The sequence below is a fragment of the Dama dama genome, chromosome 21 (genome assembly GCF_033118175.1).
Source record: "Dama dama isolate Ldn47 chromosome 21, ASM3311817v1, whole genome shotgun sequence".
NCBI classification, from domain to species: domain Eukaryota; kingdom Metazoa; phylum Chordata; class Mammalia; order Artiodactyla; family Cervidae; genus Dama; species Dama dama.
Window position 1 is genome coordinate 70,268,627 of NC_083701.1, and position 13,639 is coordinate 70,282,265.

The 13,639-nt window shown below is 38.0% G+C and overlaps 1 long non-coding RNA gene across 1 annotated transcript in view; it reads left to right on the top strand.

The window, feature by feature from the left end:
- LOC133042386 (uncharacterized) overlaps window positions 1-11,912 on the top strand; it is a 139,358-nt gene extending 127,446 nt beyond the window's left edge. The window contains exon 3 of the long non-coding RNA XR_009689484.1: window positions 11,810-11,912. This is a non-coding gene — a long non-coding RNA (uncharacterized LOC133042386). The remainder of the gene's footprint in view (window positions 1-11,809) is intronic.
- The last annotated feature ends 1,727 nt before the right edge of the window (window positions 11,913-13,639 follow it).

Sequence of the window (13,639 nt, forward strand, 5' to 3'; positions counted from 1 at the left end):
GTCTTCCCTTGGGTTTGCTCTCCAAATTCCATGTTCCAGCACCTAGCGCCCTGCCTGCACTGGCAAAGATATGTCTTCGTCTAGGGTGTGCAGGGCTGTACCTCACACTGTCTGTGTAGGTCTCACGTTGTCCTGCCGGCCACACGCTGGTTGCTGCAGTCCTAACACCAACTCACTACATCGCGTCTGACTCTTGGGATCCCACGAACTGTAGCCCGCCAGGCTCCTCTGTCCATGGCAAGAATACCAGAGTGGGGTTGCATTTCCTTCTCCAGGGGAACTTCCTGGCCCAGGAATCGAAGCCAGGTCTCCTGCACTGCGTGCAGATACTTTACCAACTGAGCTATGCAGCTTGCTGTCCTTTCCTGTAAAAAGCCCCCAAAGCTTCCCATCTGTCCCAGTTTATCCTGCTGCTGGTGAGAGGGCTTCCCCAAGGACAGGAACCTCTCCTCTCCTTCAGCACCCCGACCCAGGGGCACAGATTCTGTCCCACTTCCTTCCTTCTTTCTTCTCCCTTCTCCTTTTGTGGGTCCTATATGTGTGGGCAGGGATCTTTCTTGTCCTTCCAGGTAGGTGCCCAAGGTCCTAGGCTAATGTTCAGCTGGGGCTCTGTGAGAACTGTTCCATTCTTCGATGTATTTTTGATGCGTTTATGGGGAGAGGTGAACTCCACACCCTCCTGTGCCTCTGCCGTCTTGACTCCTCTCCAGAGGTTTTGGAAATCAGAACCAGAGGAAAGTTTTCAGAATTTGGAAACTGTGAATCAATTCTTTGGTGATGATTGAGGACGTAGGGCTTCAGTACTTAAAACTGAGAATTTAAGAAAATTAATTGCAGTTCTGAAGATAATATTTTTTCTCTTTTTCATTTTTTTCTTTAAACCTTTATTTTTTGAGCAGCTTAGTTTTTTGACAGCAAAATTGAGAGGCATGTGCAGATATTTTCCCTAAACTCCCATATACACATAGCCTAATAATACTTATTCTTGAGTGATGTGGTCTCTGTGGTTAGGTTGTAATTTCTTGAAAGAAATTACTTTATACCACGTGTATCTTTCTAAGCACCCTGGTAAGTTCTGTACACATTATAGGGAGTCAACAAATATTTGATCAATGAGTCAGGAGAAACTGAAAAATAAAGAACTGATGTTAATATGCTTTGCCCAGTGAATAATTCACTGCCTTGTATAATCCCTCTGGGATGCCTTTCTATCTGAAGCCAAACAGCATCACCATATCCTGTGGATGTGTGTGTTTGTTTCTGTGTGTTAAGATTGCACTTGCTGAGAGATTGCAATGTGTCAGGCACTTGGTTAAGCATTGGATATAGATTATTTTATTTAATTCTTATCACAGGCTTATGAAGTAAATTCTAAAACAAAAGCAAAAACAACCAGAATGTGCACTGGGAAAGAAAAAGATACCAATTTAACCAACATGATCAGTGTCTGATAGTAATAGGAAATCTAAGAGAAATTCTCCACTGATAAGATTAAAATGAATTGTCCAGTTTACAATGATCTAAAGGGTTATAAATAATTGCGAATCTTTTAACCTTTTCTTAAACATAAAATCATTGAGGCTATGGATTTTATTTAAGAGTTAACAAGTTTAAAAATATAACCACATATATAAAGTATAAAGTGAAGTCGCTCAGTTGTGTCCAACTCTTTGCGACCCCATGGACGGTAGCCCACCACACTCCTCCGTCCATGGGATTCTTCAGGCAAGAGTACTGGAGTGGGTTGCCATTTCCTTCTCCAGAGGATCTTCCCAACCCAGGGATCGAACCTGGGTCTCCCGCATGGTAGGCAGACGCTTTTCAACCACATATATGAGTTTATGCAAATTTGAAAATGATGGTCACTAAAAGAAACATGAGGTATAATTTCTTAAGATCCTGGAAAGAGTCAAGTGCATTGAGAAGAAATTTGCGGCTGATGATTGACACCGTTAAAAATGTTATCTTAAGTATTTCAGCAAGTTTAACAAAAATGAAAGCCAGTTAGCTACCAAAGTAAGCTAGTTGGTCTTAAAAAATACAAGTATCATAAATAGCAGAGAAATTCAATCACAATGTAAGTATTTATGCCCAAACACATTCCACAGAAAATGTTTATTTGGTAAATGTGCATTTCACTAAATTATATTTCGTATTATTGCACCAAGCAAAATATGTGTAATCTTCTTTTAATGACATCAAAACAGGACCTAACCATCTGTCTTACAGTATTTCCTATCACTCATTTTTGTAATGAAAGAAAAACAACTTAATGCCCTACAGGATAATATTTAAGATGTGGAAAGTAGCACCTTTGTGTTCTGTGCATTTTTAACAGGATGGCAGTCTGATGTAGGTGCAGAGGGGATCCTGCAGATGGTCTTTTCTTTATGGCTTGTTTCGATAAGCACTACCGAAATAGTTCTTATCCAAATCTGAAAGATTCATTCTTTCAGAAAATGACTCCAAACTTCCTTTTATTTTCCCTGAAATTCATTCACTGCTGTGTGGACCAGAGCCCCAGGGACTCAGCAAGCTTCGCGCTAAACAGCCTTTGTTCAAACAGTGTTACGCAGCAAGCTGGCATCTGCTCTGAGAGCCAGGAGTCAGAGGCAGACTGGTCTCCCGGGTATTTCAGCAGTACAGTGCGGTCCTCAAAGAAGAAGCTATCTGCCTGGGACACAGGGTAAACCAGTGCCACGCTGGTCATAGTGAAATGTCGCAGCTGTGAGCCCTCAGCTACGCTGGGATTCGTGACCCCTGGAGGAGAGGATTTCTATCCGGGGCCAGAGATGATGCTCGATCCCTTGAAGCTTCTGTGTAATAAAGTTTTACTAAAGTATAAAGGGACAGAGGAAGCTCCTGACGTAGGTATCAGAACAGGGGCAGAAAAATACGCAACCTCCCCCCCCCCCCCCCACCGGCTAGTTTGTAGCAAGGGGCTATATATCTGTTAAAGAATCAGCTCAAAACTGAGAAAGTTGCATCAGGCCCCTCTCCCACAACATGCATTTTGAGACAGCATTGGCACAAGGTGAGTCTTCCGTATACCAATGGACATGAGTCTTAAAGAAAGGCAAATTTCCGAGCAAATGCATAGTTTCATGAACGTAGCTTAGGAGAACATGTCCATGCCTAAGACATACTGGTTTGTTGAGCCATTATCCATTCAAGGTTTGACTCTTAGGCAGAACCGACTTGAAGAAAGGCAGATTCCAAGGCAAATACGTAGTTCATTAACATAGCTTAAGAAAATCATTTCCATAAAACATGCACTGGTTAGCTCAAGGTTTGAGAAAAGTTACATTCAGACAGAGTCAGGTGTCCTCATGACAGCACAGAATTTAAAAGAACCTTCCTTTAAATTTTGTGTAAAAAGGAAAAAAAAAATCTGCCACTTGCAGCTTATTAAACAAGTTCACTTTTGAAATACCATCTCCTATAGTCTTCATATGTGTGTGTGTGTGTGTGTGAGTCGTTCAGCTGTGTCCGACCTTTTGCGACCCTATGGACTGAAGCCCGGCAGGCTCCTCCATCCATGGGATTCTCCAGGCAAGAATACTAGAGTGGGTGGCCATGCCCTTCTCCAGGGGATCTTCCCAATCCAGGGAATGAAACTGATCCTCCCACATTGCAGGCAGATTCTTTACCATTTGAGCTATCCGGGATTACCATTTTATAATTCACTTAGCAGAAACCAAAATTGCTATTTAAAAAATAATAAATTGTGTTCATTTCTTTATATAGTTTTTCAAACATAGGAATGCGCCCAACAGCAGCAATATTAATGTGGCTTTTATTAACTTAATGCCACGATTTTGCTGTAACTTTCACCTCCACAACCAGTAATTAAGTACTTGGTGATTTCCCTCTCTAGGCACTTGGATTTCCTTCCTTCTATAATGGCCCCAGTGAACTCTGTAATGATTCATCACCAATAGGGTCCACGCAGCAACTTCTTTAATTGCCTCATATCTTCCTCTCTCCCCCAAAATGGAATTCATAAATGCAGGTGTGGAAACATAAATAAAGGCATAATGTTTTCCATCTCTTCTTGACAACTGCTTTACTTCATTCAGGTTTCTGCTTATAACACCTTAGTCTCAATGGAGTAACCCACAGGAGGAACTTCTCAGATGCTAAAAACACACACACACTATAAATTAATCTTTGCCAGTTGAAGGAGCTAAGGAAAAAGAAAAGAACTCACACAATCCAATGTAATGTATTAGATATCTAGTGACATAGCTTTACATTTAAACTTAATTTGTTTGATCCCTGGGTCAGGAAGATGCCCTGGAGGAGGGCATGGCAACCCACTCCAATACTCTTGCCTGGAGAATCCCATGGACGGAGGAGCCTGGCGGGCTACAGTCCACGGGGTCGCAGAGTCAGACCTGACTGAGGACTGAACAACACTACGATGTGCAGATTTAGGCACCAAATACTAAAGAATAAAAAGCTGGTTCTTTCTGATAAATATGGTCAAATGGTTAATACTTAACTGTGCTTTTTGGGAAAATGGACATATGTTACATAAATAGGACTGTAATGCATTTGAGAAAGAATACATTGTGAACTTTATCCATAGTGGTTGAAATAATATAATACTATTTGAATACCAAAATAAATGTTCCATGTTTCCGTATGATGCCATATTTATATAACATATCTATTTATAAAACACTCTCTTGCACTCTATTTTCTTTAGGGTTTACCACAGTCCCGTAAAGTAAGACTATCATAATCCATGTCGGAGGTTTTGAGATGACTGTACTGTGCTCAGTCACGTCCGACTCTTTGCGACCCCGTGGACTGTACCTGCCAGGCTCCTCGGTCCATGGGGATTCTCCAGGCAAGAAGACTGGAGTGGGTTGCCCTGCCCTCTTCCAGGGGATCTTCCCAACCCAGGGGTCAAACCCAGGTCTTGTGAGTGGATTCTTTACCATCTGAGCCCCCAGAGAAGCCCATTGAGAAGGCTAATCTAATATTATTCACTTATTGTGCCATGAAATCAGAAATTAAATCCTTTATTTATTCATTCAGCCCATTAATACTTTTCTAGGTGTTAGAATCCATGTTTTCTAATGACGTTTTAAAATTTTTACTTAGAAATAATTGACATACATCACTGTACAGGTTTAAGGTATACAGCATGATGGCCTGATTTACATCTGCTGTGAAATGTGATAAACACCAGGTTCAGCTAACATTTAGCATCTTGGATAGTTACAATAAGAGGGAAAGAAAGAAGAAAGAGGAAAGAAAAATATCTCCTTGATCTTAGAATTCTTAGGATTTATTTTCTTAACAGCCTCCTTCTATATCATATAATATATAGTCATCATGTTGTACATTAAGTCCCTGGTGTTTATTTATCTCATAACAGGAGGTTTTTACCTTTTGATTATATTCTTTCAATTCCCCCTCACCCAACGCTCTGTCTCTGATAATCGCAAGTCTTATCTCTTTTTCTATGAGTTACCTTTTTTGGTTTATATGATTTTTTCTTCGTATTCCATACATAAATGAGACAGTAAGTATTTGTCTTTCTCTGTATGACTTATTTCACCTAGTGGAATGCTGTCAAGGTCCATCCCACTTCTGATACTGCAAGATGAATTTTTCTACACTACATAGGGTTTCCCAGGTGTCACTAGTGATAAAGAAGCTGCCTGCCAAGACCCATGGGTTTGATCTCTGGGCCGGGAAGATCCCCTGGAGGAGGAAACAGCAACCCACTCCAGTGTTCTTGCCTGGAGATGCCCATGGACAGAGGAGCCTGGAGGGCTGCAGTCCATGGGGTTGCAAAGAGTCAGACACAACTGAAGCGACTTAGCGTGTAGCACACTATACATAGTCTCTCAATGAATACCCTATGATGGCTCTCTTGGGTCACAGTTCTTTATTGACATTGTGATAGCAAAAGTGAATTGGTGATTCTATACCTACCTTTTAATACAGTTTGATATGAAATGAAGTTATAGAGGTATGACTGTAAAAAGTTCATGGGGTTCAATAAATTGCATTATGTCTGTCACATTTGAGTAAGAAAACATAGCAGTGGAAGGAAATATGATAGAGCAAAATTGTATCAATGTATCAAATGTATCAATGCAAATTTGCTCATATTTTCATAAAGAAAAGGCTGTGTTTTCACTAGGGTACTGGCACTTCCTGTGTTCAACATGTAACACAAAACCTAACAGGGAATATCATCAAAGTTATTAGTAGGCATTTCATCTCATGGATACTAAACTAAATAAGCTAAAGATGGGCCTAGACAATTGCTCTATTTTTTGCCTTTTGATGATGGATAACTGCCATGATACCACAAGGCTGCCTGGGCATGTCTGAAAAAAACTCTTTTCAATCTGTGTTTTTCCCAAGGAGTATAGGTTCATTTATTATTTTTTGAGTACTTATAAAAATGCTTAAAAGCTCACAACTCTATATTACTTTGCATGCTTTTATTCATTTATTTCTGCACTCATTACACCAATTGCACTGCAATAGAACCAGGGACTTCCAGCAATGCAGGAGGAATTGGATAGGTACATATGTGAGAAAATTACTGGGCCATCTCTCTTGCATTTGGTCTCTTGCATTTGACCAAACATTGTGACTTTTGTTTTGAGCTTTTTAACTCATTTATTTTGGGACCATGATTAGCAGCATAGATAACACTTTTACAGATATAACTTGGAAGAATGATTTTCTTCGACACACTTACTATAGGTTTAAAATATGTTGATAAATTAATCTATTTTCATATATGATACTTCAAGATCAAGAAAAATGTTCATTGTGGGGAGTTCCCTGGTAGTTCAGTGGTCAGAACTCTGCACTTTCACTGCCATGGCCCTGGGCTCAGTCCCTGGTCAGAGAAATAAGATCCTGCAAACCTTGCAGCAAAAAATTAAAAATTAAAAAAGATTCATTGTACATAGTTGAGTAATTCAATAGTTTAGGCTTTAGAAGAACTGGTTCCTAGTTCAGACTTTTCTATTTTCTTAATATTTTTTGATCTTTGATTCATTCCTCTGAAAACTGACTGTAATCACATCCTGTTTATTTTCTGGACATCTTGAAACTTTGTTGAAGTCACTATTTAAATGGAAAATGACAGTGATTTTCTTGTTATTATTATGGCTTAAAAGGATTATTAAATTATTTTTTTATTGACTTTATACTTTCTCTAAAAATTGGTGGTTTGGTATGTTTATCATTAGACTTTTTTGGTTGTCTTTTACTTAACATAGAATTTCCTGAAATATAAAGTATTAATAAGTCACTGATGAACTTAAACAATGGTACTGGTAACTGAGCAACATACTAATATTTTCCCTTTCAATTTAACTTTTTTGTTACTAAAATAGTTAATATTGATACTTACATTGTTTATATTTTTGTGGTTTAAAAAAAAATCAATAATATATATGCCTTTGGATATTTGTATACTGTAATCCCAAGTTTCCTGGTTGGAATTGTATGTACTTTAGGAAGGCTTTTGTCTGGAACCTATCTGGTTGAAATGAAAGACCTTTTCTTTGTCTTCTCCCAATCCTTTCATTGTAATAATTTTAAATGTATTGGAAGGATAATCTGAATGCCATGTTTTACAATATATAAATACTGAAACATAATCAATTTATATATATCAGAAAAGAAAAAGAATAATTTTCTGTTATTGATTTCTGGTTTGATTCTATTGTGGTCAGAGAACATACTCTCTATGACTTGTGTCATTGGTTTTATAGCCCAGAATATGATCTTAGTAACTATTCTGTTTGTAATTAAAAGAAATATGTATTCTGTTATTATTGGGTGTTGTGTTTTACAGATGTCAATTAGATGTTAATTGACAGTGTTGTTTATATTTTTAAATCTCTGTCTTTGTTTGCTAGAGCTTCAGTAACATTGTACCACAAACTATCTCTTTTATGTGACTTTTTTTATTATCATAAAAATGCTTGAGATTTACACAACTAAATTTTAAATGCACATTACAGTATTATGGACTATAGGCATAAAACTGTAGTTTTTAGTGTACAAATCTTTCACGTTCTAGGTTAAGTTTCTTACCAAGAATTTGATTCTTTTTGATGTTATTGCAAATGGGATTGCCTTCTTAATTTCCTTTTTGTGTAGTTTATTGTTAGTGTACAGAAATGCAATTGATTTTTATATGATGATTTTGTGTCCTGCAACTTTACTAAATTTTTAAATTAACTCTTTAACAATTTGTTTGTGGAGTCTTTTGGGTGTTCTACACTTAAGAATGTCATCTGGAAACAGACAATTTTATTTCTTTCTTTACGATTTGTCTGACTTGTTTTGTTTTGCTTTCTAGTACTATAGTTGGAATTATATGTATGTATATATATATATACACACATATATATATGGCATATGTATACACTAATAAAGCTCCAATTTATAATTGAATAGAAATGATAAGAGTGGGCATCCTTGCCTTGTTCTTGATTTTATGGGAAAAGTTTTCAATTTTTCACCATTGAGTAGGATGTTAGCTGTGGGCTTTACATATCACCTAATGACCTCCCAAAGGTCCACCTCCTAATACTTGATCTCACTGTGTTAAGATTTCAGCATATGAATCCGAGGGGGACACAAATCTTTTGTCGTGTCTTCCACTTGGAGAGTACACTGATAGGCTGAAGATGAGCATCACTCCTGCTGCCTTCTTGCAGGAAAAATCTCAGTTTTGTGCTCTCCCCAAAACTTGCAGAGCCTTGCCGGCTACAGAAAGATCCCTAGCTGCCCTAATTGTCTGGGCCACACCAGCTCTAAGTACCCTGTGTGAGTTGAGGCAGAACGCAACCCTATTGGAAAGCACAGTGACAGTCTGGGGAGCTGACTCCATGCTTATTACTCCCCGGAAAGGAGCAGCAATCTCTCAGAGCTGAGTTGGCCAGCTTGGGGGAAGGAATGATGTGGGTAAAGTAAAACTGCTCTTTGCAGTTTCTCAGTTGGTTAATCTCCTATTGGCACTCATCTGACATTCTGCAACTTCCTAGCTGGATTCCGAACTTCTCCTAAAGGGATTGCATTGCTTATGTTGTTAAATCTGTGTTTCTGTGGGCGAATGAGAGCTCAAGCTTCCTATGCTCCCATCTTGTTGACCTCACTCCCCTCTCTACTCCCCACTTCTTCAGTACTACTCCTAAGCGATGTATAAAGGAATAGATTCAATCAGTGCAACTGTCAATCTAGCATATACAGGCTCCAATTAACCACAAAACCAAGATCTTTTAAAATAGCCTTGAAGAGTTTCATGTTTATTCTCTGAGCAGGTTTTTCAAATTAGAAATTAACATTTGAGAGAAAACAAACAGAGGGTTGTGGCAAACCAGGGCTAAAAAATCTCACATTAGCACATGGTCATGTGGATTCTTTTTTCAGGAAAAACATTTGAGATTCCACAGATTGTCAGTGGAAAAACAAAAACAGGATTCCCGTTCATTTCCAAGTAAGGCAAAGTCTGCATAAAACTTATGTGTTTCGGCCCTGTTCTCTCAAAAGCAAAATCCATTTCCCTGGTAAAGCACGCCTAGTGCACAGTAGAGAAGATACTGGACAAATCACAGAAATATTGATTTTAGCCTCAACACTACTATTACCAGCCCTGGTATCTGGAGCCTCAGTTTCCTCATCTCCAAAATGTGATGCTGATAATACCTTCTCTACTGCTTTCACAGAATTTTTTGAAGATTAAGTGAGATAATATATGAGAACCTGTTAAGACATAAAATATACAAGGAACATTTATTTTGTTCAATTGCTTTTGTCTTGTAAACATCACTTAAAAAAATCATAGACTCAGATGATAAAGAATCTTCCTGCACTGCGGGACACCTGGGTTCAATCTCTGGGTCAGGAAGATCCCCTGGAGAAGGAAATGGCTCCAGAAGGAAATACACTCCAGTATTCTTGCCTGGAGAACTCCATGGACAGAGGAGCCTGGGGGGTTACAGTCCATGGGGTTTCAAAGAGTAGGACATGACTGAGTGACTAACACACAGTATTAAATACAGACAACATCCAGAAGTGTGCTGCTCTGAGGGGAAAAATTACCGACTTACCGTGTTTGCTGGTATCTATGGGATAAATACTTCCATTATAGCCAATTCTTAAGCTATCAGTTCACAAAATTCCTGAATATTTAACAACTGGCTCTTGGGAACTTGTGGTGAATGGCTCCTGCATAGCTCTGGAATATTAAAGAATATTTAACCAGAATAGAGAGAGTTTTGAGAAAGAAAAAGCTCAACTTTTTACTTACTGTTCTTTGCAGTGGTTCTAGCTTTTTGCTCTCTCCCCTAAACTTTTTTAAAGCTCTCCCTTATCTGCTAAATCAACTATGACTGCCTCCGGCTGTTATGAAATTTGAAAACTGGCTGAGTATTTGTTTTGTGACAGATACACAAATTCTATAATATGAATATCAAATGCTGTGACAGTTACGCTAAGAATATGAAAATTCATTTCATAAACCACACTAGAAATTAAATAATAAAACTACTTTGTAAAACCTGGCAAAAATATATACTGGAAAAGAAAGAAAATTCACATATAATATGCTTTCATTCTCCAATGGGTTAGATGTAGTGGCATGCGAAGATAATAAGCTCTGTCATCAGACATTCTATGTTCAAATCTAGCACAGTCACTGTTCAATATTTGTTAATGGGCAATTCTCCTCCAAGTCCCCCGGCACAGGTATGTCATCTATTCAGAGAAGACAATAGCACACATCCTCTTGCAACATGAGTTAGTTTTGAGGCTACATGAAGCTCAGAAGAAACAAAAGCAACTTTTTATCCCGAGATAACCTCAAGAATCAGACACACTCAGCTTAGTAAAAGTCTCCAAGATGAACCTTTATTACTTATTCAAGAGGAAAACCTTGAACCTTTCCTGAAAGTTAATAACAGATATATCTTTGATTTTTATAACCTTGATATCTATTGCTATATAATGACCATTTAAGATATATTAATAATAACAAGTAAGGAACTTCTTTTTGAGCAATGAAAATAATAGGCAGAGTTGTTATTTTAAAAACGTATTTTTACTGAAATTAGATGACCTACAATATTCCATTGATTTTAGGTGTACTACATAGTGATTTGACATCTTTTGTTTTTAGATGCTGTATATAAGAGTGAGTATACAGTATTTCTCTTTTTCTGATTTGTTTCATTTAACATAATAATAACTGATTATTACTTAATACATTAATAATATTAACATTAATAGTAACATTGATAACAATCAGATCCAACCATATTGTCACAAAAGGCAAGATTTCATTTTTGAATATGGCAGGGTAAAAATATATTTGTGTATATTTTTATCACACTTTCTCTATCTATGGACATCTAGATTGCTCCTTAGCTATTATAAATAATGCTTCAATGAACATGCAAGTACATATATCTTGTCAAATTGGTATTTCATATTCTTTGCCTAAATACCCAAGATTGAAATTTCTGGATTGTACTTCAATTTTTAATTTTTTGGGGAACTTACACATTGTGTTTCATAGTGTGATGCTCCAATTTACGTTCTTTATATCCTCATCAATACTTGTTATTTATTGTCTTTTTGACAATAACTGTTCTGACAGGTATGCGGTAACATCTCATGTGGTTTTGATTTTCATTTACTTGCTGACTAGTGATTTGGGGCAGTTTATCATATGTCTACTGGCCTTCTGTACGTCTTCATTAGAAAATCAGAAAGATGTTGATTCAGGTCCTCTCCTTATCTTGTTGTTTTTCAGTCACTAAATCATGTCTGACTCTGATGAATGGATGAATTTAAATGGAACGGACGAATTTAACCCAGATGACCATTATATCTACTACTGTGGTCAAGAGTCTGAGAGAAGAAATGGAGTGACCCTCATAATCAGTAAAAGTCTGAAATGCAATACTTGGGTATGGTCTCAAAAACAACAGAATGATCTCACTCCATTTCAAAGGCAAACCATTCAACATTATAGTAATCCAAGATGATGCCCCAGCCACTGATGCTGAAGAAGCTGAAGTTGAGCAGTTCTATGAAGACCTACAAGACCTTCTAAAGTGACACAAAAATATGTCCTTTTCATCATAGGGGATTGGAATGCAAAGGAGGAAGTCAAGAGATACCTGGAGTAGCAGGCAAGTTTGGCCTTGGATAGAAGAGAAGTGAAAAGTAAGGGAGAAAAGGAAAGATGTACCCAACTGAATGCAGGGTTCCAGAGAATAACAAGGAGAGATAAGAAGGCCTTCTGCAATGAACAATGCAGAGAGACAAAGGAAAACAATAGAATGGGAAAGACTAGAGATGTCTTCAAGACAATTAGAGATATCAAAGGAACACTTCATGCAAAAATGGGCATGATAAAGGACAGAAATGGTAAAGACCTAGCAGAGACAGAAGAGATTAAGAAGAGGTGGCAAGAGTACACAGAACTGTACGAAAGAGTCATAATGACCTGGATAACCACAACGGTGTGGTCACTCACCTCGAGCCAGACATCCTGGAGTGTGAAGTCAAGTGAGCCTTAGGAAGCATTACTAGAAACAAATCAAGGGGAGGTAGCAGAATTCCAACTGAGCTATTTAAAATCCTAAAAGATGATACTGTAAAAGTGTTGTACCCAATATGTCAGCAAACTTGGAAAACCCAGCAGTGGCCACAGGACTGGAAAAGGTCAGTTTTCATCCCAATTCCAAAGGTCAGTGCTGAATAATGTTCAAACTATTGGACATTTGTGGTCACTTCTCATGCTAGTAAGGTTATACTCAAAATCTTTCAAGCTAGGCTTCAGCAGTACTTGAATTGAAAACTTTCAGATGTACAAGCTGGGTTTAGTAAAGGCAGAAGAACCAGAGGTCAAATTGTCAACATTCGTTGGGTCATGCAGACAGCAAGGGAATTCCAAAAAAACATATGCTTCTGTTTCACTGATTACACAAAAGCTGCAGTTCACGGGGTCACAAAGAGTCGGATACGACTGAGCGACTGAACTGAACTGAACTGAGCAAATGAACAACTGAACAACATGTGATCTGAATCATATCTGTGAATCTTTACTGACACTTTCAAACTACTTGTTCTGGGCTTTATAGCAGATGGTATTATAGGCAAATATCATTGTATATTAATAGCAGGTCTTTAGCTCCAAATCCCTGTTTATTTCCCCTAGTAATTTGCCTTTGTTGATCTCTGCACTTCATTCCGCAAATTCCTAAATCTTACTGATCACTATCTTCTTCTATAAAATAGGATAATTATTTACCCCTTTACCACAGTATAGAATGTCAAAAAGAGACCCTATCTCTCTTAAGGCCTAGAGGTGAGCCAACCTACACTGCTCCTCCATATGCTTCCTCCTCTGGACCCGAGTATGGATATATTTAGACTATGAGTATTTCAATACAAGTAGGTTCCTCCAAGACTTGTTCCATCCAATTAGCTACAAAGAGGTGGAGAAGGAAAGAAAGTCACACAAGGAGTAGAATCGAAAAACAGAAAATGATTTCTCCTCTAAGACCTACATAAGGGTACTCTACTTGGCTTCCTAAGAATGATAGTGTGTTCTTTCAGCTGGTTAACTTTAGGT